Below are 23470 nucleotides of genomic sequence, written 5' to 3'. Positions count from 1 at the left end.
TTTCGTTGAGCAAGGAGTAGCTCTTGTCTATTCCATATTTGGCTTAAGGAACTTTATCTGTGCTCATTTCAATCTCTGATTTTATGCAGCACCCCAACTCACCTTTACCCTTAAGCAAACATAAGTTGGTTTTCTAAATTTGAGACCCTGTTCTGTTTTGGAATTCAGTTCCTGTGTAGCCAAGTTTACATTCCGTGTATTAGTGATATCTTATGATATTTCTTTTTCTGTGTGACTTATTTCAGTTAGAATCATCGTACCTGAATCCACTCATTATGCTGCTACGGGTCTGATGACATAGATTTCATTGCTGAGTGATACTGCATTGTACGTAAGTACCACAAGTTCTTTATCCATTTTTCACTTTCTGTGATATTGAACTTGTACGGTAAACGAGGTTCTTGTAAACAGAGGCGTCCCAAACTTTGGGGTGGCTGTGTCTTTTTGATTTTAATTTCCCTAAGCTATAGGACCATAAGTGGAAGTGCCCTAGGCTCTGTTGCTTTGTTTTTTAGATGTTTCAGGAAACACCATACACTTCTCCCAAGTGTCTGTTGGCAATTTACATCCCGCCCATCAGCATAACAAGGCTCCCAGTTCTCCATGGCCTGTCCTGCCTTTCTGGATTTTACACTTTTTTCAGATGGCCCTTTTGACCGGGGCGAAGTGAGACTTCATTGTAGTGCAGATTTCCTTTGCAAGTTTGCTTGGTTGGCCAAAAAGTGCGTATGCGTTTTTTCCTGAATATATTCAGGAAAAAACGCATATGCCCTTTTTGGCCAAGTGCATCATTGTGGACGTTCTGCCTCTTTTCCTATGCTTTCAATGCAATTCCAGTCTACCTCCTGAAATCGGTTTCCTGCAATTCTGCCCCGCTTTCAAGTCGTCTTGGCAGCCTTACTTCAGTATATTTTTGGACGATAGCTGTCATTTATAACTGTGCAGGTTTGTGAATTACAGTGCCCCTGAGCTCCTTTCTTCAACTCGGTTTCTTGTGACCTGGCCGCAACACCGCAGGATGGCTTCAGGCGCTAATCTGGTTCCGGCACGGCACGCTGAGACTTTGGTTAATTCCTCTTCCTGGTGGGAAATGAGAGTTAAATTTGCCCGTCCAGACACCTCCAGCTAGTCTCTCATTGGTTCTCGCTATTCCTGTTCATCTTCCGCGGAAATTGCAAACTGGGCCAAACAGGAGGTTAAAGGGACTGACTCTCCAAGTTGGGAGAGTGTTAGTAAAGCGTCTGGAATGTTGCACCTGAGTACCAGGGTACGAAAACTGAGACATATTTGAACACGTCTCCCGATCACATGGTTGATCATACTCTAGGTTCCACATGCATGTTTTAGCTGAAGGAAGAATACCTTAAACCTGGAGAGTTGAGACCCGTGTAATGGGTACCATGCAATATGACTTCAAAGGGTCTTCATTTGCTCACCGAACCTCTCCAATCCTATCACTGCTGCGTTTATGCCCCTGTACACACGCTTGATTCTCGTTTGGAGACATAACAATCCACAGGTTTTAAGATACTTACTAGTCAGGTACATTCTTAGGCGTTTAATATGGGGTGTTGAGTCCATTTCGTTGAGCAAGGAGTAGCTCTTGTCTATTCCATATTTGGCTTAAGGAACTTTATCTGTGCTCATTTCAATCTCTGGTTTTATGCAGCACCCCAACTCACCTTTCCCCTTAAGCAAGCATAAGTTGGTTTTCTAAATTTGAGACCCTGTTCTGTTCTGTAATTCAGTTCCTGTGTAGCCAAGTTTACATTCCGTGTATTAGTGATATCTCATGATGTTTCTTTTTCTGTGTGACTTATTTCAGTTAGAATCATCATACCTGAATCCACTCATTGTGCTGCTAAGGGCCTGATGACATAGATTTCATTGCTGAGTGATATTGCTTTGTAAGTAAATACCATAACTTCTTTATCCATTTTTCACTTTCTGCGATGTTGAACTTGTACTGTAAACGAGGTTCTTGTAAACAGAGGCGTCCCAAACTTTGGGGTGGCTGTGTCTTTTTGATTTTAATTTCCCTAAGCTATAGGACCATAAGTGGAAGTGCCCTAGGCTCTGTTGCTTTGTTTTTTAGATGTTTCAGGAAACACCATACACTTCTCCCGAGTGTCTGTTGGCAATTTACATCCAGCCCATCAGCATAACAAGGCTCCCAGTTCTCCATGGCCTGTCCTGCCTTTCTGGATTTTACACTTTTTTCAGATGGCCCTTTTGACCGGGTGGAAGTGAGACTTCATTGTAGTGCAGATTTCCTTTGCAAGTTTGCTTGGTTGGCCAAAAAGTGCGTATACGTTTTTTCCTGAATATATTCAGGAAAAAACGCATACGCCCTTTTTGGCCAAGTGCATCATTGTGGACGTTCTGCCTCTTTTCCTATGCTTTCAATGCAATTCCAGTCTACCTCCTGAAATCGGTTTCCTGCAATTCTGCCCCGCTTTCAAGTCCTCTTGGCAGCCTTACTTCAGTATATTTTTGGACGATAGCTGTCATTTATAACTCTGCAGGTTTGTGAATTACAGTGCCCCTGAGCTCCTTTCTTCAACTCGCTTTCTTGTGACCTGGCCGCAACACCGCAGGATGGCTTCAGGCGCTAATTTGGTTCCGGCACGGCACGCTGAGCCTTTGGTTAATTCCTCTTCCTGGTGGGAAATGAGAGTTAAATTTGCCCGTCCAGACACCTCCAGCTAGTCTCTCATTGGTTCTCGCTATTCCTGTTCATCTTCCGCAGAAATTGCAAACTGGGCCAAACAGGAGGTTAAAGGGACTGACTCTCGAAGTCGGGAGAGTGTTAGTAAAGCGTCTGGAATGTTGCACCCGAGTACCAGGGTACGAAAACTGAGACATATTTGAACACGTCTCCCGATCACATGGTTGATCATACTCTAGGTTCCACATGCATGTTTTAGCTGAAGGAAGAATACCTTAAACCTGGGTAGTTGAAACCCGTGGAATGGGTACCATGCAATATGACTTCAAAGGGTCTTCATTTGCTCACCGAACCTCTCCAATCCTATCACTGCTGCGTTTATGCCCCTGTACACATGCTTGATTCTCTTTCGGAGACATAGCAATCCATAGGTTTTAAGATACTTACTAGTCAGGTACATTCTTAGGCGTTTAATATGCGGTGTTGAGTCCATTTCGTTGAGCAAGGAGTAGCTCTTGTCTATTCCATATTTGGCTTAAGGAACTTTATCTGTGCTCATTTCAATCTCTGGTTTTATGCAGCACCCCAACTCACCTTTCCCCTTAAACAAACATAAGTTGGTTTTCTAAATTTGAGACCCTGTTCTGTTCTGTAATTCAGTTCCTTTTAGCCAAGTTTACATTCCGTGTATTAGTGATATCTTATGATGTTTCTTTTTCTGTGTGACTTATTTCAGTTAGAATCATCATACCTGAATCCACTCATTGTGCTGCTAAGGGCCTGATGACATAGATTTCATTGCTGAGTGATATTGCTTTGTAAGTAAATACCACAACTTCTTTATCCATTTTTCACTTTCTGCGCTGTTGAACTTGTACTGCAAACGAGGTTCTTGTAAACAGAGGCGTCCCAAACTTTGGGGTGGCTGTGTCTTTTTGATTTTAATTTCCCTAAGCTATAGGACCATAAGTGGAAGTGCCCTAGGCTCTGTTGCTTTGTTTTTTAGATGTTTCAGGAAACACCATACACTTCTCCCAAGTGTCTGTTGGCAATTTACATCCCGCCCATCAGCATAACAAGGCTCCCAGTTCTCCATGGCCTGTCCTGCCTTTCTGGTTTTTACACTTTATTCAGATGGCCCTTTTGACCCGGGGGAAGTGAGACTTCATTGTAGTGCAGATTTCCTTTGCAAGCTTGCTTGGTTGGCCAAAAAGGGCGTATGCGTTTTTTCCTGAATATATTCAGGAAAAAACGCATACGCCCTTTTTGGCCAAGTGCATCATTGTGGACGTTCTGCCTCTTTTCCTATGCTTTCAATGCAATTCCAGTCTACCTCCTGAAATCGGTTTCCTGCAATTCTGCCCCGCTTTCAAGTCCTCTTGGCAGCCTTACTTCAGTATATTTTTGGACGATAGCTGTCATTTATAACTCTGCAGGATTGTGAATTACAGTGCCCCTGAGCTCTTTTCTTCAACTCGCTTTCTTGTGACCTGGCCGCAACACCGCAGGATGGCTTCAGGCCCTAATCTGGTTCCGGCACGGCACGCTGAGCCTTTGGTTAATTCCTCTTCCTGGTGGGAAATGAGAGTTAAATTTGCCCGTCCAGACACCTCCAGCTAGTCTCTCATTGGTTCTCCCTATTCCTGTTCATCTTCCGCAGAAATTGCAAACTGGGCCAAACAGGAGGTTAAAGGGACTGACTGTCCAAGTCAGGAGAGTGTTAGTAAAGCGTGTGGAAAGTTGCACCCGAGTACCAGGGTACGAAAACTGAGACATATTTGAGCACGTCTCCCGATCACATGGTTGATCATACTCTAGGTTCCACATGCATGTTTTAGCTGAAGGAAGAATACCTTAAACCTGGGTATTTGAAACCAGTGGAATGGGTACCATGCAATATGACTTCCAAGGGTCTTCATTTGCTCACCGAACCTCTCCAATCCTATCACTGCTGCGTTTATGCCCCTGTACACATGCTTGATTCTCTTTCGGAGACATAGCAATCCATAGGTTTTAAGATACTTACTAGTCAGGTACATTCTTAGGCATTTAATATGCGGTGTTGAGTCCATTTCGTTGAGCAAGGAGTAGCTCTTGTCTATTCCATATTTGGCTTAAGGAACTTTATCTGTGCTCATTTCAATCTCTGGTTTTATGCAGCACCCCATCTCACCTTTACCCGTAAGCAAGCATAAGTTGCTTTTCTAAATTTGAGACCCTGTTCTCTTTTGGAATTCAGTTCCTGTGTAGCCAAGTTTACATTCCGTGTATTACTGATATCTTATGATGTTTCTTTTTCTGTGTGACTTATTTCAGTTAGAATCATCGTACCTGAATCCACTCATTATGCTGCTACGGGCCTGATGACATAGATTTCATTGCTGAGTGATACTGCATTGTACGTAAGTACCACAAGTTCTTTATCCATTTTTCACTTTCTGTGATATTGAACTTGTACGGTAAACGAGGTTCTTGTAAACAGAGGCGTCCCAAACTTTGGGGTGGCTGTGTCTTTTTGATTTTAATTTCCCTAAGCTATAGGACCATAAGTGGAAGTGCCCTAGGCTCTGTTGCTTTGTTTTTTAGATGTTTCAGGAAACACCATACACTTCTCCCGAGTGTCTGTTGGCAATTTACATCCCGCCCATCAGCATAACAAGGCTCCCAGTTCTCCATGGCCTGTCCTGCCTTTCTGGATTTTACACTTTTTTCAGATGGCCCTTTTGACCGGGGGGAAGTGAGACTTCATTGTAGTGCAGATTTCCTTTGCAAGCTTGCTTGGTTGGCCAAAAAGGGCGTATGCGTTTTTTCCTGAATATATTCAGGAAAAAACGCATACGCCCTTTTTGGCCAAGTGCATCATTGTGGACGTTCTGCCTCTTTTCCTATGCTTTCAATGCAATTCCAGTCTACCTCCTGAAATCGGTTTCCTGCAATTCTGCCCCGCTTTCAAGTCCTCTTGGCAGCCTTACTTCAGTATATTTTTGGACGATAGCTGTCATTTATAACTCTGCAGGTTTGTGAATTACAGTGCCCCTGAGCTCCTTTCTTCAACTCGCTTTCTTGTGGCCTGGCCGCAACACCGCAGGATGGCTTCAGGCCCTAATCTGGTTCCGGCACGGCACGCTGAGCCTTTGGTTATTTCCTCTTCCTTGTGGGAAATGAGAGTTAAATTTGCCCGTCCAGAGACCTCCAGCTAGTCTCTCATTGGTTCTCCCTATTCCTGTTCATCTTCCGCAGAAATTGCAAACTGGGCCAAACAGGAGGTTAAAGGGACTGACTCTCCAAGTGGGGAGAGTGTTAGTAAAGCGTCTGGAATGTTGCATCCGAGTACCAGGGTACGAAAACTGAGACATATTTGAACACGTGTCCCGATCACATGGTTGATCATACTCTAGGTTCCACATGCATGTTTTAGCTGAAGGAAGAATACCTTAAACCTGGGTACTTGAAAACCGTTGAATGGGTACCATGCAATATGACTTCAAAGGGTCTTCATTTGCTCACCAAACCTCTCCAATCCTATCACTGCTGCGTTTATGCCCCTGTACACTGCTTGATTCTCTTTCGGAGACATAGCAATCCATAGGTTTTAAGATACTTACTAGTCAGGTACATTCTTAGGCGTTTAATATGCGGTGTTGAGTCCATTTCGTTGAGCAAGGAGTAGCTCTTGTCTATTCCATATTTGGCTTAAGGAACTTTATCTGTGCTCATTTCAATCTCTGGTTTTATGCAGCACCCCAACTCACCTTTACCCTTAAGCAAGCATAAGTTGGTTTTCTAAATTTGAGACCCTGTTCTGTTCTGTAATTCAGTTCTTGTGTAGCCAAGTTTACATCCCGTGTGTTAGTGATATCTTATGATGTTTCTTTTTCTGTGTGACTTATTTCAGTTAGAATCATCGTACCTGAATCCACTCATTATGCTGCTACCGGCCTGATGACATAGATTTCATTGCTGAGTGATATTGCTTTGTAAGTAAATACCACAACTTCTTTATCCATTTTTCACTTTGTGCGATGTTGAACTTGTACTGTAAACGAGGTTCTTGTAAACAGAGGCGTCCCAAACTTTGGGGTGGCTGTGTCTTTTTTATTTTAATTTCCCTAAGCTATAGGACCATAAGTGGAAGTGCCCTAGGCTCTGTTGCTTTGTTTTTTAGATGTTTCAGGAAACACCATACACTTCTCCGGAGTGTCTGTTGGCAATTTACATCCCGCCCATCAGCATAACAAGGCTCCCAGTTCTCCATGGCCTGTCCTGCCTTTCTGGATTTTACACTTTTTTCAGATGGCCCTTTTGACCGGGGGGAACTGAGACTTCATTGTAGTGCAGATTTCCTTTGCAAGCTTGCTTGGTTGGCCAAAAAGGGCGTATGCGTTTTTTCCTGAATATATTCAGGAAAAAGCGCATACGCCCTTTTTGGCCAAGTGCATCATGGTGGACGTTCTGCCTCTTTTCCTATGCTTTCAATGCAATTCCAGTCTACCTCCTGAAATCGGTTTCCTGCAATTCTGCCCCGCTTTCAAGTCCTCTTGGCAGCCTTACTTCAGTATATTTTTGGACGATTGCTGTCATTTATAACTCTGCAGGTTTGTGAATTACAGTGCCCCTGAGCTCCTTTCTTCAACTCGTTTTCTTGTGACCTGGCCGCAACACCGCAGGATGGCTTCAGGCCCTAATCTGGTTCCGGCACGGCACGCTAAGCCTTTGGTTATTTCCTCTTCCTTGTGGGAAATGAGAGTTAAATTTGCCCGTCCAGAGACCTCCAGCTAGTCTCTCATTGGTTCTCCCTATTCCTGTTCATCTTCCGCAGAAATTGCAAACTGGGCCAAACAGGAGGTTAAAGGGACTGACTCTCGAAGTCGGGAGAGTGTTAGTAAAGCGTCTGGAATGTTGCACCCGAGTACCAGGGTACGAAAACTGAGACATATTTGAACACGTCTCCCGATCACATGGTTGATCATACTCTAGGTTCCACATGCATGTTTTAGCTGAAGGAAGAATACCTTAAACCTGGGTAGTTGAAACCCGTGGAATGGGTACCATGCAATATGACTTCAAAGGGTCTTCATTTGCTCACCGAACCTCTCCAATCCTATCACTGCTGCGTTTATGCCCCTGTACACATGCTTGATTCTCTTTCGGAGACATAGCAATCCATAGGTTTTAAGATACTTACTAGTCAGGTACATTCTTAGGCGTTTAATATGCGGTGTTGAGTCCATTTCGTTGAGCAAGGAGTAGCTCTTGTCTATTCCATATTTGGCTTAAGGAACTTTATCTGTGCTCATTTCAATCTCTGGTTTTATGCAGCACCCCAACTCACCTTTCCCCTTAAACAAACATAAGTTGGTTTTCTAAATTTGAGACCCTGTTCTGTTCTGTAATTCAGTTCCTTTTAGCCAAGTTTACATTCCGTGTATTAGTGATATCTTATGATGTTTCTTTTTCTGTGTGACTTATTTCAGTTAGAATCATCATACCTGAATCCACTCATTGTGCTGCTAAGGGCCTGATGACATAGATTTCATTGCTGAGTGATATTGCTTTGTAAGTAAATACCACAACTTCTTTATCCATTTTTCACTTTCTGCGCTGTTGAACTTGTACTGCAAACGAGGTTCTTGTAAACAGAGGCGTCCCAAACTTTGGGGTGGCTGTGTCTTTTTGATTTTAATTTCCCTAAGCTATAGGACCATAAGTGGAAGTGCCCTAGGCTCTGTTGCTTTGTTTTTTAGATGTTTCAGGAAACACCATACACTTCTCCCGAGTGTCTGTTGGCAATTTACATCCCGCCCATCAGCATAACAAGGCTCCCAGTTCTCCATGGCCTGTCCTGCCTTTCTGGATTTTACACTTTTTTCAGATGGCCCTTTTGACCGGGGGGAAGTGAGACTTCATTGTAGTGCAGATTTCCTTTGCAAGCTTGCTTGGTTGGCCAAAAAGGGCGTATGCGTTTTTTCCTGAATATATTCAGGAAAAAACGCATACGCCCTTTTTGGCCAAGTGCATCATTGTGGACGTTCTGCCTCTTTTCCTATGCTTTCAATGCAATTCCAGTCTACCTCCTGAAATCGGTTTCCTGCAATTCTGCCCCGCTTTCAAGTCCTCTTGGCAGCCTTACTTCAGTATATTTTTGGACGATAGCTGTCATTTATAACTCTGCAGGTTTGTGAATTACAGTGCCCCTGAGCTCCTTTCTTCAACTCGCTTTCTTGTGGCCTGGCCGCAACACCGCAGGATGGCTTCAGGCCCTAATCTGGTTCCGGCACGGCACGCTGAGCCTTTGGTTATTTCCTCTTCCTTGTGGGAAATGAGAGTTAAATTTGCCCGTCCAGAGACCTCCAGCTAGTCTCTCATTGGTTCTCCCTATTCCTGTTCATCTTCCGCAGAAATTGCAAACTGGGCCAAACAGGAGGTTAAAGGGACTGACTCTCCAAGTGGGGAGAGTGTTAGTAAAGCGTCTGGAATGTTGCATCCGAGTACCAGGGTACGAAAACTGAGACATATTTGAACACGTGTCCCGATCACATGGTTGATCATACTCTAGGTTCCACATGCATGTTTTAGCTGAAGGAAGAATACCTTAAACCTGGGTACTTGAAAACCGTTGAATGGGTACCATGCAATATGACTTCAAAGGGTCTTCATTTGCTCACCAAACCTCTCCAATCCTATCACTGCTGCGTTTATGCCCCTGTACACTGCTTGATTCTCTTTCGGAGACATAGCAATCCATAGGTTTTAAGATACTTACTAGTCAGGTACATTCTTAGGCGTTTAATATGCGGTGTTGAGTCCATTTCGTTGAGCAAGGAGTAGCTCTTGTCTATTCCATATTTGGCTTAAGGAACTTTATCTGTGCTCATTTCAATCTCTGGTTTTATGCAGCACCCCAACTCACCTTTACCCTTAAGCAAGCATAAGTTGGTTTTCTAAATTTGAGACCCTGTTCTGTTCTGTAATTCAGTTCTTGTGTAGCCAAGTTTACATCCCGTGTGTTAGTGATATCTTATGATGTTTCTTTTTCTGTGTGACTTATTTCAGTTAGAATCATCGTACCTGAATCCACTCATTATGCTGCTACCGGCCTGATGACATAGATTTCATTGCTGAGTGATATTGCTTTGTAAGTAAATACCACAACTTCTTTATCCATTTTTCACTTTGTGCGATGTTGAACTTGTACTGTAAACGAGGTTCTTGTAAACAGAGGCGTCCCAAACTTTGGGGTGGCTGTGTCTTTTTTATTTTAATTTCCCTAAGCTATAGGACCATAAGTGGAAGTGCCCTAGGCTCTGTTGCTTTGTTTTTTAGATGTTTCAGGAAACACCATACACTTCTCCGGAGTGTCTGTTGGCAATTTACATCCCGCCCATCAGCATAACAAGGCTCCCAGTTCTCCATGGCCTGTCCTGCCTTTCTGGATTTTACACTTTTTTCAGATGGCCCTTTTGACCGGGGGGAACTGAGACTTCATTGTAGTGCAGATTTCCTTTGCAAGCTTGCTTGGTTGGCCAAAAAGGGCGTATGCGTTTTTTCCTGAATATATTCAGGAAAAAGCGCATACGCCCTTTTTGGCCAAGTGCATCATGGTGGACGTTCTGCCTCTTTTCCTATGCTTTCAATGCAATTCCAGTCTACCTCCTGAAATCGGTTTCCTGCAATTCTGCCCCGCTTTCAAGTCCTCTTGGCAGCCTTACTTCAGTATATTTTTGGACGATTGCTGTCATTTATAACTCTGCAGGTTTGTGAATTACAGTGCCCCTGAGCTCCTTTCTTCAACTCGTTTTCTTGTGACCTGGCCGCAACACCGCAGGATGGCTTCAGGCCCTAATCTGGTTCCGGCACGGCATGCTAAGCCTTTGGTTATTTCCTCTTCCTTGTGGGAAATGAGAGTTAAATTTGCCCGTCCAGAGACCTCCAGCTAGTCTCTCATTGGTTCTCCCTATTCCTGTTCATCTTCCGCAGAAATTGCAAACTGGGCCAAACAGGAGGTTAAAGGGACTGACTCTCGAAGTCGGGAGAGTGTTAGTAAAGCGTCTGGAATGTTGCACCCGAGTACCAGGGTACGAAAACTGAGACATATTTGAACACGTCTCCCGATCACATGGTTGATCATACTCTAGGTTCCACATGCATGTTTTAGCTGAAGGAAGAATACCTTAAACCTGGGTAGTTGAAACCCGTGGAATGGGTACCATGCAATATGACTTCAAAGGGTCTTCATTTGCTCACCGAACCTCTCCAATCCTATCACTGCTGCGTTTATGCCCCTGTACACATGCTTGATTCTCTTTCGGAGACATAGCAATCCATAGGTTTTAAGATACTTACTAGTCAGGTACATTCTTAGGCGTTTAATATGCGGTGTTGAGTCCATTTCGTTGAGCAAGGAGTAGCTCTTGTCTATTCCATATTTGGCTTAAGGAACTTTATCTGTGCTCATTTCAATCTCTGGTTTTATGCAGCACCCCAACTCACCTTTCCCCTTAAACAAACATAAGTTGGTTTTCTAAATTTGAGACCCTGTTCTGTTCTGTAATTCAGTTCCTTTTAGCCAAGTTTACATTCCGTGTATTAGTGATATCTTATGATGTTTCTTTTTCTGTGTGACTTATTTCAGTTAGAATCATCATACCTGAATCCACTCATTGTGCTGCTAAGGGCCTGATGACATAGATTTCATTGCTGAGTGATATTGCTTTGTAAGTAAATACCACAACTTCTTTATCCATTTTTCACTTTCTGCGCTGTTGAACTTGTACTGCAAACGAGGTTCTTGTAAACAGAGGCGTCCCAAACTTTGGGGTGGCTGTGTCTTTTTGATTTTAATTTCCCTAAGCTATAGGACCATAAGTGGAAGTGCCCTAGGCTCTGTTGCTTTGTTTTTTAGATGTTTCAGGAAACACCATACACTTCTCCCAAGTGTCTGTTGGCAATTTACATCCCGCCCATCAGCATAACAAGGCTCCCAGTTCTCCATGGCCTGTCCTGCCTTTCTGGTTTTTACACTTTATTCAGATGGCCCTTTTGACCCGGGGGAAGTGAGACTTCATTGTAGTGCAGATTTCCTTTGCAAGCTTGCTTGGTTGGCCAAAAAGGGCGTATGCGTTTTTTCCTGAATATATTCAGGAAAAAACGCATACGCCCTTTTTGGCCAAGTGCATCATTGTGGACGTTCTGCCTCTTTTCCTATGCTTTCAATGCAATTCCAGTCTACCTCCTGAAATCGGTTTCCTGCAATTCTGCCCCGCTTTCAAGTCCTCTTGGCAGCCTTACTTCAGTATATTTTTGGACGATAGCTGTCATTTATAACTCTGCAGGATTGTGAATTACAGTGCCCCTGAGCTCTTTTCTTCAACTCGCTTTCTTGTGACCTGGCCGCAACACCGCAGGATGGCTTCAGGCCCTAATCTGGTTCCGGCACGGCACGCTGAGCCTTTGGTTAATTCCTCTTCCTGGTGGGAAATGAGAGTTAAATTTGCCCGTCCAGACACCTCCAGCTAGTCTCTCATTGGTTCTCCCTATTCCTGTTCATCTTCCACAGAAATTGCAAACTGGGCCAAACAGGAGGTTAAAGGGACTGACTGTCCAAGTCAGGAGAGTGTTAGTAAAGCGTGTGGAAAGTTGCACCCGAGTACCAGGGTACGAAAACTGAGACATATTTGAGCACGTCTCCCGATCACATGGTTGATCATACTCTAGGTTCCACATGCATGTTTTAGCTGAAGGAAGAATACCTTAAACCTGGGTATTTGAAACCAGTGGAATGGGTACCATGCAATATGACTTCCAAGGGTCTTCATTTGCTCACCGAACCTCTCCAATCCTATCACTGCTGCGTTTATGCCCCTGTACACATGCTTGATTCTCTTTCGGAGACATAGCAATCCATAGGTTTTAAGATACTTACTAGTCAGGTACATTCTTAGGCATTTAATATGCGGTGTTGAGTCCATTTCGTTGAGCAAGGAGTAGCTCTTGTCTATTCCATATTTGGCTTAAGGAACTTTATCTGTGCTCATTTCAATCTCTGGTTTTATGCAGCACCCCATCTCACCTTTACCCGTAAGCAAGCATAAGTTGCTTTTCTAAATTTGAGACCCTGTTCTCTTTTGGAATTCAGTTCCTGTGTAGCCAAGTTTACATTCCGTGTATTACTGATATCTTATGATGTTTCTTTTTCTGTGTGACTTATTTCAGTTAGAATCATCGTACCTGAATCCACTCATTATGCTGCTACGGGCCTGATGACATAGATTTCATTGCTGAGTGATACTGCATTGTACGTAAGTACCACAAGTTCTTTATCCATTTTTCACTTTCTGTGATATTGAACTTGTACGGTAAACGAGGTTCTTGTAAACAGAGGCGTCCCAAACTTTGGGGTGGCTGTGTCTTTTTGATTTTAATTTCCCTAAGCTATAGGACCATAAGTGGAAGTGCCCTAGGTTCTGTTGCTTTGTTTTTTAGATGTTTCAGGAAACACCATACACTTCTCCCGAGTGTCTGTTGGCAATTTACATCCCGCCCATCAGCATAACAAGGCTCCCAGTTCTCCATGGCCTGTCCTGCCTTTCTGGATTTTACACTTTTTTCAGATGGCCCTTTTGACCGGGGGGAAGTGAGACTTCATTGTAGTGCAGATTTCCTTTGCAAGCTTGCTTGGTTGGCCAAAAAGGGCGTATGCGTTTTTTCCTGAATATATTCAGGAAAAAACGCATACGCCCTTTTTGGCCAAGTGCATCATTGTGGACGTTCTGCCTCTTTTCCTATGCTTTCAATGCAATTCCAGTCTACCTCCTGAAATCGGTTTCCTGCAATTCTGCCCCGCTTTCAAGTCCTCTTGGCAGCCTTACTTCAGTATATTTTTGGACGATAGCTGTCATTTATAACTCTGCAGGTTTGTGAATTACAGTGCCCCTGAGCTCCTTTCTTCAACTCGCTTTCTTGTGGCCTGGCCGCAACACCGCAGGATGGCTTCAGGCCCTAATCTGGTTCCGGCACGGCACGCTGAGCCTTTGGTTATTTCCTCTTCCTTGTGGGAAATGAGAGTTAAATTTGCCCGTCCAGAGACCTCCAGCTAGTCTCTCATTGGTTCTCCCTATTCCTGTTCATCTTCCGCAGAAATTGCAAACTGGGCCAAACAGGAGGTTAAAGGGACTGACTCTCCAAGTGGGGAGAGTGTTAGTAAAGCGTCTTGAATGTTGCACCCGAGTACCAGGGTACGAAAACTGAGACATATTTGAACACGTCTCCCGATCACATGGTTGATCATACTCTAGGTTCCACATGCATGTTTTAGCTGAAGGATGAATACCTTAAACCTGGGTAGTTGAAACCCGTGGAATGGGTACCATGCAATATGACTTCAAAGGGTCTTCATTTGCTCACCGAACCTCTCCAATCCTATCACTGCTGCGTTTATGCCCCTGTACACTGCTTGATTCTCTTTCGGAGACATAGCAATCCATAGGTTTTAAGATACTTACTAGTCAGGTACATTCTTAGGCGTTTAATATGCGGTGTTGAGTCCATTTCGTTGAGCAAGGAGTAGCTCTTGTCTATTCCATATTTGGCTTAAGGAACTTTATCTGTGCTCATTTCAATCTCTGGTTTTATGCAGCACCCCAACTCACCTTTACCCTTAAGCAAGCATAAGTTGGTTTTCTAAATTTGAGACCCTGTTCTGTTCTGTAATTCAGTTCTTGTGTAGCCAAGTTTACATCCCGTGTGTTAGTGATATCTTATGATGTTTCTTTTTCTGTGTGACTTATTTCAGTTAGAATCATCGTACCTGAATCCACTCATTATGCTGCTACCGGCCTGATGACATAGATTTCATTGCTGAGTGATATTGCTTTGTAAGTAAATACCACAACTTCTTTATCCATTTTTCACTTTGTGCGATGTTGAACTTGTACTGTAAACGAGGTTCTTGTAAACAGAGGCGTCCCAAACTTTGGGGTGGCTGTGTCTTTTTGATTTTAATTTCCCTAAGCTATAGGACCATAAGTGGAAGTGCCCTAGGCTCTGTTGCTTTGTTTTTTAGATGTTTCAGGAAACACCATACACTTCTCCGGAGTGTCTGTTGGCAATTTACATCCCGCCCATCAGCATAACAAGGCTCCCAGTTCTCCATGGCCTGTCCTGCCTTTCTGGATTTTACACTTTTTTCAGATGGCCCTTTTGACCGGGGGGAACTGAGACTTCATTGTAGTGCAGATTTCCTTTGCAAGCTTGCTTGGTTGGCCAAAAAGGACGTATGCGTTTTTTCCTGAATATATTCAGGAAAAAGCGCATACGCCCTTTTTGGCCAAGTGCATCATGGTGGACGTTCTGCCTCTTTTCCTATGCTTTCAATGCAATTCCAGTCTACCTCCTGAAATCGGTTTCCTGCAATTCTGCCCCGCTTTCAAGTCCTCTTGGCAGCCTTACTTCAGTATATTTTTGGACGATTGCTGTCATTTATAACTCTGCAGGTTTGTGAATTACAGTGCCCCTGAGCTCCTTTCTTCAACTCGTTTTCTTGTGACCTGGCCGCAACACCGCAGGATGGCTTCAGGCCCTAATCTGGTTCCGGCACGGCACGCTAAGCCTTTGGTTATTTCCTCTTCCTTGTGGGAAATGAGAGTTAAATTTGCCCGTCCAGAGACCTCCAGCTAGTCTCTCATTGGTTCTCCCTATTCCTGTTCATCTTCCGCAGAAATTGCAAACTGGGCCAAACAGGAGGTTAAAGGCGCTGACTCTCCAAGTGGGGAGAGTGTTAGTAAAGCGTCCGGAATGTTGCACCCGAGTACCAGGGGACGAAAACTGAGACATATTTGAACACGTCTCCTGTTCACATGGTTGATCATACTCTGGTTCCCCATGCATGTTTTAGCTGAAGGAAGAATACCTTAAACCTGGGTAGTTGAAACCCGTGGAATGGGTACCATGCAATATGACTTCAAAGGGTCTTCATTTGCTCACCGAACCTCTCCAATCCTATCACTGCTGCGTTTATGCCCCTGTACACATGCTTGATTCTCTTTTGGAGACATAGCAATCCATAGGTTTTAAGATACTTACTAGTCAGGTACATTCTTAGGCGTTTAATATGGGGAGTTGAGTCCATTTCGTTGAGCAAGGAGTAGCTCTTGTCTATTCCATATTTGGCTTAAGGAACTTTATCTGTGCTCATTTCAATCTCTGGTTTTATGCAGCACCTCAAGTCAACTTTCCCCTTAAGCAAGCATAAGTTGGTTTTCTCAATTTGAGACCCTGTTCTGTTCTGTAGTTCAGTTCTTGTGTAGCCAAGTTTACATCCCGTGTGTTAGTGATATCTTATGATGTTTCTTTTTCTGTGTGACTTATTTCAGTTAGAATCATCGTACCTGAATCCACTCATTGTGCTGCTACGGGCCTGATGACATAGATTTCATTGCTGAGTGATACTACATTGTACCTAAGTACCACAATTTCTTTATCCATTTTTCACTTTCTGCGATATTGAACTTGTACCGTAAACGAGGTTCTTGTAAACAGAGCCGTCCCAAACTTTGGGGTGGCTGTGTCTCTTTGATTTTAATTTCCCTAAGCTATAAGACCATAAGTGGAAGTGCCCTAGGCTCTGTTGCTTTGTGTTTTAGATGTTTCAGGAAACACCATACACTTCTCCCGAGTGTCTGTTGGCAATTTACATCCCGCCCGTCAGCATAACAAGGGTCCCAGTTCTCCATGGCCTGTCCTGCCTTTCTGGATTTTACACTTTTTTCAGATGGCCCTTTTGACCGGGGGGAAGTGAGACTTCATTGTAGTGAAGATTTCCTTTGCAAGCTTGCTTGGTTGGCCAAAAAGGGCGTATGCGTTTTTTCCTGAATATATTCAGGAAAAAACGCATACGCCCTTTTTGGCCAAGTGCATCATTGTGGACGTTCTGCCTCTTTTCCTATGCTTTCAATGCAATTCCAGTCTACCTCCTGAAATCGGTTTCCTGCAATTCTGCCCCGCTTTCAAGTCCTCTTGGCAGCCTTACTTCAGTATATTTTTGGACGATAGCTGTCATTTATAACTCTGCAGGTTTGTGAATTACAGTGCCCCTGAGCTCCTTTCTTCAACTCGCTTTCTTTTGAGCTGGCCGCAACACCGCAGTATGGCTTCAGGCCCTAATCTGGTTCCAGCACGGCACGCTGAGCCTTTGGTTATTTCCTCTTCCTGGTGGGAAATGAGAGTTAAATTTGCCCGTCCAGACACCTCTAGCTAGTCTCTCATTGGTTCTCCCTATTCCTGTTCATCTTCCTCAGAATTTTCAAACTGGGCCAAACAGGAGGTTAAAGGCACTGACTCTCCACGTCGGGAGAGTGTTAGTAAAGCGTCGGGAATGTTGCACCCGAGTACCAGGGGACCGAAACAGAGACATATTTGAACACGTCTCTCGATCACATGGTTGATCATACTCTGGGTTCCACATGCATGTTTTAGCTGAAGGAAGAATACCTTAAACCTGGGTAGTTGAGACCCGTGGAATGGGTACCATGCAATATGACTTCAAAGGGTCTTCATTTGCTCACCGAACCTCTCCAATCCTATCACTGCTGCGTTTATTCCCCTGTACACACGTTTGATTCTCTTTTGGAGACATAGCAATCCATAGGTTTTAAGATACTTACTAGTCAGGTACATTCTTAGGCGTTTTATATGGGGTGTTGAGTCCATTTCGTTGAGCAAGGAGTAGCTCTTGTCTATTCCATATTTGGCTTAAGGAAATTTATCTGTGCTCATTTCAATCTCTGGTTTTATGCAGCACCTCAACTCAACTTTCCCCTTAAGCAAGCATAAGTTGGTTTTCTCAATTTGAGACCCTGTTCTGTTCTGTAATTCAGTTCTTGTGTAGCCAAGTTTACATCCCGTGTGTTAGTGATATCTTATGATGTTTCTTTTTCTGTGTGACTTATTTCAGTTAGAATCATCGTACCTGAATCCACTCATTATGCTGCTACAGGCCTGATGACATAGATTTCATTGCTGAGTGATATTGCTTTGTAAGTAAATACCACAACTTCTTTATCCATTTTTCACTTTCTGCGATGTTGAACTTGTACTGTAAACGAGGTTCTTGTAAACAGAGGCATCCCAAACATTGGGGTGGCTGTGTCTTTTTGATTTTAATTTCCCTAATCTATAGGACCATAAGTGATAGTGCCCTACGCTCTGTTGCTTTGTTTTTTAGATGTTTCAGGAAACACCATACACTTCTCCCGAGTGTCTGTTGGCAATTTACATCCCGCCCATCAGTATAACAAGGCTCCCAGTTCTCCATGGCCTGTCCTGCCTTTCTGGATTTTACACTTTTTTCAGATGACCCTTTTGACCGGGGGGAAGTGAGACTTCATTGTAGTGCAGATTTCCTTTACAAGCTTGCTTGGTTGGCCAAAAAGGGCGTATGCGTCTTTTCCTGAATATATTCAGGAAAAAACGCATACGCCCTTTTTGGCCAAGTGCATCATTGTGGACGTTCTGCCTCTTTTCCTATGCTTTCAATGCAATTCCAGTCTACCTCCTGAAATCGGTTTCCTGCAATTCTGCCCCGCTTTCAAGTCCTCTTGGCAGCCTTACTTCAGTATATTTTTGGACGATAGCTGTCATTTATAACTCTGCAGGTTTGTGAATTACAGTGCCCCTGAGCTCCTTTCTTCAACTCGCTTTCTTGTGACCTGGCCGCAACACCGCAGGATGGCTTCAGGCCCTAATCTGGTTCCGGCACGGCACGCTGAGCCTTTGGTTATTTCCTCTTCCTGGTGGGAAATGAGAGTTAAATTTGCCCGTCCAGACACCTCCAGCTAGTCTCTCATTGGTTCTCCCTATTCCTGTTCATCTTCCGCAGAAATTGCAAACTGGACCAAACAGGAGGTTAAAGGCGCTGACTCTCCAAGTGGGGAGAGTGTTAGTAAAGCGTCTGGAATGTTGCACCCGAGTACCAGGGGAGGAAAACTGAGACATATTTGAACACGTCTCCCGTTCACATGGTTGATCATACTCTGGGTTCCACATGCATGTTTTAGCTGAAGGATGAATAACTTAAACCTGGAGAGTTGAGACCCGTGTAATGGGTACCATGCAATATGACTTCAAAGGGTCTTCATTTGCTCACCAAACCTCTCCAATCCTATCACTGCTGCTTTTCTGCCCCTGTACACATGCTTGATTCTCTTTTGGAGACATAGCAATCCATAGGTTTTAAGATACTTACTATTCAGGTACATTCTTAGGCGTTTAATATGGGGTGTTGAGTCCATTTCGTTGAGCAAGGAGTAGCTCTTGTCTATTCCATATTTGGCTTAAGGAACTTTATCTGTGCTCATTTCAATCGCTGGTTTTATGCAGCACCCCAAATCACCTTTCCCCTTAAGCAAGCATAAGTTGGTTTTCTAAATTTGAGACCCTGTTCTGTTTTGGAATTCAGTTCCTGTGTAGCCAAGTTTACATTCTGTGTATTACTGATATCTTATGATATTTCTTTTTCTGTGTGACTTATTTCAGTTAGAATCATCATACCTGAATCCACTCATTGTGCTGCTAAGGGCCTGATGACATAGATTTCATTGCTGAGTGATATTGCTTTGTAAGTAAATACCACAACTTCTTTATCCATTTTTCACTTTCTGCGATGTTGAACTTGTACTGTAAACGAGGTTCTTGTAAACAGAGGCGTCCCAAACTTTGGGGTGGCTGTGTCTTTTTGATTTTAATTTCCCTAATCTATAGGACCATAAGTGAAAGTGCCCTACACTCTGTTGCTTTGTTTTTTAGATGTTTCAGGAAACACCATACACTTCTCCCGAGTGTCTGTTGGCAATTTACATCCCGCCCATCAGTATAACAAGGCTCCCAGTTCTCCATGGCCTGTCCTGCCTTTCTGGATTTTACACTTTTTTCAGATGGCCCTTTTGACCGGGGGGAAGTGAGACTTCATTGTAGTGCAGATTTCCTTTGCAAGCTTGCTTGGTTGGCCAAAAAGGGCGTATGCGTCTTTTCCTGAATATATTCAGGAAAAGACGCATACGCCCTTTTTGGCCAAGTGCATCATTGTGGACGTTCTGCCTCTTTTCCTATGCTTTCAATGCAATTCCAGTCTACCTCCTGAAATCGGTTTCCTGCAATTCTGCCCCGCTTTCAAGTCCTCTTGGCAGCCTTACTTCAGTATATTTTTGGACGATAGCTGTCATTTATAACTCTGCATGTTTGTGAATTACAGTGCCCCTGAGCTCCTTTCTTCAACTCGCTTTCTTTTGAGCTGGCCGCAACACCGCAGGATGGCTTCAGGCCCTAATCTGGTTCCGGCACGGCACGCTGAGCCTTTGGTTATTTCCTCTTCCTGTTGGGAAATGAGAGTTAAATTTGCCCGTCCAGACACCTCCAGCTAGTCTCTCATTGGTTCTCCCTATTCCTGTTCATCTTCCGCAGAAATTGCAAACTGGGCCAAACAGGAGGTTAAAGGCGCTGACTCTCCAAGTGGGGAGAGTGTTAGTAAAGCGTCTGGAATGTTGCACCCGAGTACCAGGTGAGGAAAACTGAGACATATTTGAACACGTCTCCCGTTCACACGGTTGATCCTACTCTGGGTTCCACATGCATGTTTTAGCTGAAGGAAGAATAACTTAAACCTGGAGAGTTGAGACCCGTGTAATGGGGACCATGCAATATGACTTCAAAGGGTCTTCATTTGCTCACCGAACCTCTCCAATCCTATTACTGCTGCGTTTATGCCCCTGTACACATGCTTGATTCTCTTTCGGAGACATAGCAATCCATAGGTTTTAAGATACTTACTAGTCACGTACATTCTTAGGCATTTAATATGCGGTGTTGAGTCCATTTCGTTGAGCAAGGAGTAGCTCTTGTCTATTCCATATTTGGCTTAAGGAAATTTATCTGTGCTCATTTCAATCTCTGGTTTTATGCAGCACCCCAACTCACCTTTACCCTTAAGCAAGCATAAGTTGGTTTTCTAAATTTGAGACCCTGTTCTGTTCTGTAATTCAGTTCCTGTGTAGCCAAGTTTACATTCCGTGTATTACTGATATCTTATGATGTTTCTTTTTCTGTGTGACTTATTTCAGTTAGAATCATCATACCTGAATCCACTCATTGTGCTGCTAAGGGCCTGATGACATAGATTTCATTGCAGAGTGATATTACTTTGTAAGTAAATACCACAACTTCTTTATCCATTTTTCACTTTCTGCGATGTTGAACTTGTACTGTAAACGAGGTTCTTGTAAACAGAGGCGTCCCAAACTTTGGGGTGGCTGTGTCTTGTTGATTTTAATTTCCCTAAGCTATAGGACCATAAGTGGAAGTGCCCTAGGCTCTGTTGCTTTGTTTTTTAGATGTTTCAGGAAACACCATACACTTCTCCCGAGTGTCTGTTGGCAATTTACATCCCGCCCATCAGCATAACAAGGCTCCCAGTTCTCCATGGCCTGTCCTGCCTTTCTGGATTTTACACTTTTTTCAGATGGCCCTTTTGACCGGGGGGAAGTGAGACTTCATTGTAGTGCAGATTTCTTTTGCAAGCTTGCTTGGTTGGCCAAAAAGGGCGTATGCGTTTTTTCCTGAATATATTCAGGAAAAAACGCATACGCCCTTTTTGGCCAAGTGCATCATTGTGGACGTTCTGCCTCTTTTCCTATGCTTTCAATGCAATTCCAGTCTACCTCCTGAAATCGGTTTCCTGCAATTCTGCCCCGCTTTCAAGTCCTCTTGGCAGCCTTACTTCAGTATATTTTTGGACGATAGCTGTCATTTATAAGTCTGCAGGTTTGTGAATTACAGTGCCCCTGAGCTCCTTTCTTCAACTCGCTTTCTTTTGAGCTGGCCGCAACACCGCAGGATGGCTTCAGGCCCTAATCTGGTTCCGGCACGGCACGCTGAGCCTTTGGTTAATTCCTCTTCCTGGTGGGAAATGAGAGTAAAATTTGCCCGTCCAGAAACCTCCAGTTGGTCTCTCATTGGTTCTCACTATTCCTGTTCATCTTCCGCAGAAATTTCAAACTGGGCCAAACAGGAGGTTAAAGGGACTGACTCTCCAAGTGGGGAGAGTGTTAGTAAAGCGTCTGGAATGTTGCACCCGAGTACCAGGGTACGAAAACTGAGACATATTTGAACACGTCTCCCGATCACATGGTTGATCATACTCTAGGTTCCACATGCATGTTTTAGCTGAAGGAAGAATACCTTAAACCTGGGTATTTGAAACCCGTGGAATGGGTACCATGCAATATGACTTCAAAGGGTCTTCATTTGCTCACCGAACCTCTCCAATCCTATCACTGCTGCGTTTATGCCCCTGTACACATGCTTGATTCTCTTTCGGAGACATAGCAATCCATAGGTTTTAAGATACTTACTAGTCAGGTACATTCTTAGGCATTTAATATGGGGTGTTGAGTCCATTTCGTTGAGCAAAGAGTAGCTCTTGTCTATTCCATATTTGGCATAAGGAACATTATCTGTGCTCATTTCAATCTCTGGTTTTATGCAGCACCCCAACTCACCTTTACCCTTAAGCAAGCATAAGTTGGTTTTCTAAATTTGAGACCCTGTTCTGTTTTGGAATTCAGTTCCTGTGTAGCCAAGTTTACATTCCGTGTATTAGAGATATCTTATGATGTTTCTTTTTCTGTGTGACTTATTTCAGTTAGAATCATCGTACCTGAATCCACTCATTATGCTGCTATGGGCCTGATGACATAGATTTCATTGCTGAGTGATACTGCATTGTACGTAAGTACCACAAGTTCTTTATGCATTTTTCACTTTCTGTGATATTGAACTCGTACGGTAAACGAGGTTCTTGTAAACAGAGGCGTCCCAAACTTTGGGGTGGCTGTGTCTTTTTGATTTTAATTTCCCTAAGCTATAGGACCATAAGTGGAAGTGCCCTAGGCTCTGTTGCTTTGTTTTTTAGATGTTTCAGGAAACACCATACACTTCTCCCGAGTGTCTGTTGGCAATTTACATCCCTCCCATCAGCATAACAAGGCTCCCAGTTCACCATGGCCTGTCCTGCCTTTCTGGATTTTACACTTTTTTCAGATGGCCCTTTTGACCCGGGGGAAGTGAGACTTCATTGTAGTGCAGATTTCCTTTGCAAGCTTGCTTGGTTGGCCAAAAAGGGCGTATGCGTTTTTTCCTGAATATATTCAGGAAAAAACGCATACGCCCTTTTTGGCCAAGTGCATCATTGTGGACGTTCTGCCTCTTTTCCTATGCTTTCAATGCAATACCAGTCTACCTCCTGAAATCGGTTTCCTGCAATTCTGCCCCGCTTTCAAGTCCTCTTGGCAGCCTTACTTCAGTATATTTTTGGACGATAGCTGTCATTTATAACTCTGCAGGTTTGTGAATTACAGTGCCCCTGAGCTCTTTTCTTCAACTCGCTTTCTTGTGACCTGGCCGCAACACCGCAGGATGGCTTCAGGCCCTAATCTGGTTCCGGCACGGCACGCTGAGCCTTTGGTTAATTCCTCTTCCTGGTGGGAAATGAGAGTTAAATTTGCCCGTCCAGACACCTCCAGCTAGTCTCTCATTGGTTCTCCCTATTCCTGTTCATCTTCCGCAGAAATTGCAAACTGGGCCAAACAGGAGGTTAAAGGGACTGACTCTCCAAGTCAGGAGAGTGTTAGTAAAGCGTGTGGAAAGTTGCACCCGAGTACCAGGGTACGAAAACTGAGACATATTTGAACACGTCTCCCGATCACATGGTTGATCATACTCTAGGTTCCACATGCATGTTTTAGCTGAAGGAAG

At 43.8% G+C, this 23470-nt stretch overlaps 1 long non-coding RNA gene across 1 annotated transcript in view; it reads left to right on the top strand.

Moving 5' to 3' along the window:
• The first annotated feature begins 245 nt into the window (after nt 1–245).
• LOC137211681 (uncharacterized) overlaps nt 246–23470 on the top strand; it is a 166514-nt gene continuing 143289 nt past the window's right edge. Inside the window, exon 1 of the long non-coding RNA XR_010937177.1 lies at nt 246–331. This is a non-coding gene — a long non-coding RNA (uncharacterized lncRNA). The remainder of the gene's footprint in view (nt 332–23470) is intronic.

This window comes from Pseudorca crassidens, chromosome 19 (assembly GCF_039906515.1).
Source record: "Pseudorca crassidens isolate mPseCra1 chromosome 19, mPseCra1.hap1, whole genome shotgun sequence".
In the NCBI taxonomy this organism is placed as follows: Eukaryota; Metazoa; Chordata; class Mammalia; order Artiodactyla; family Delphinidae; genus Pseudorca; species Pseudorca crassidens.
This window is presented reverse-complemented; position numbering and strand designations above follow the sequence as displayed.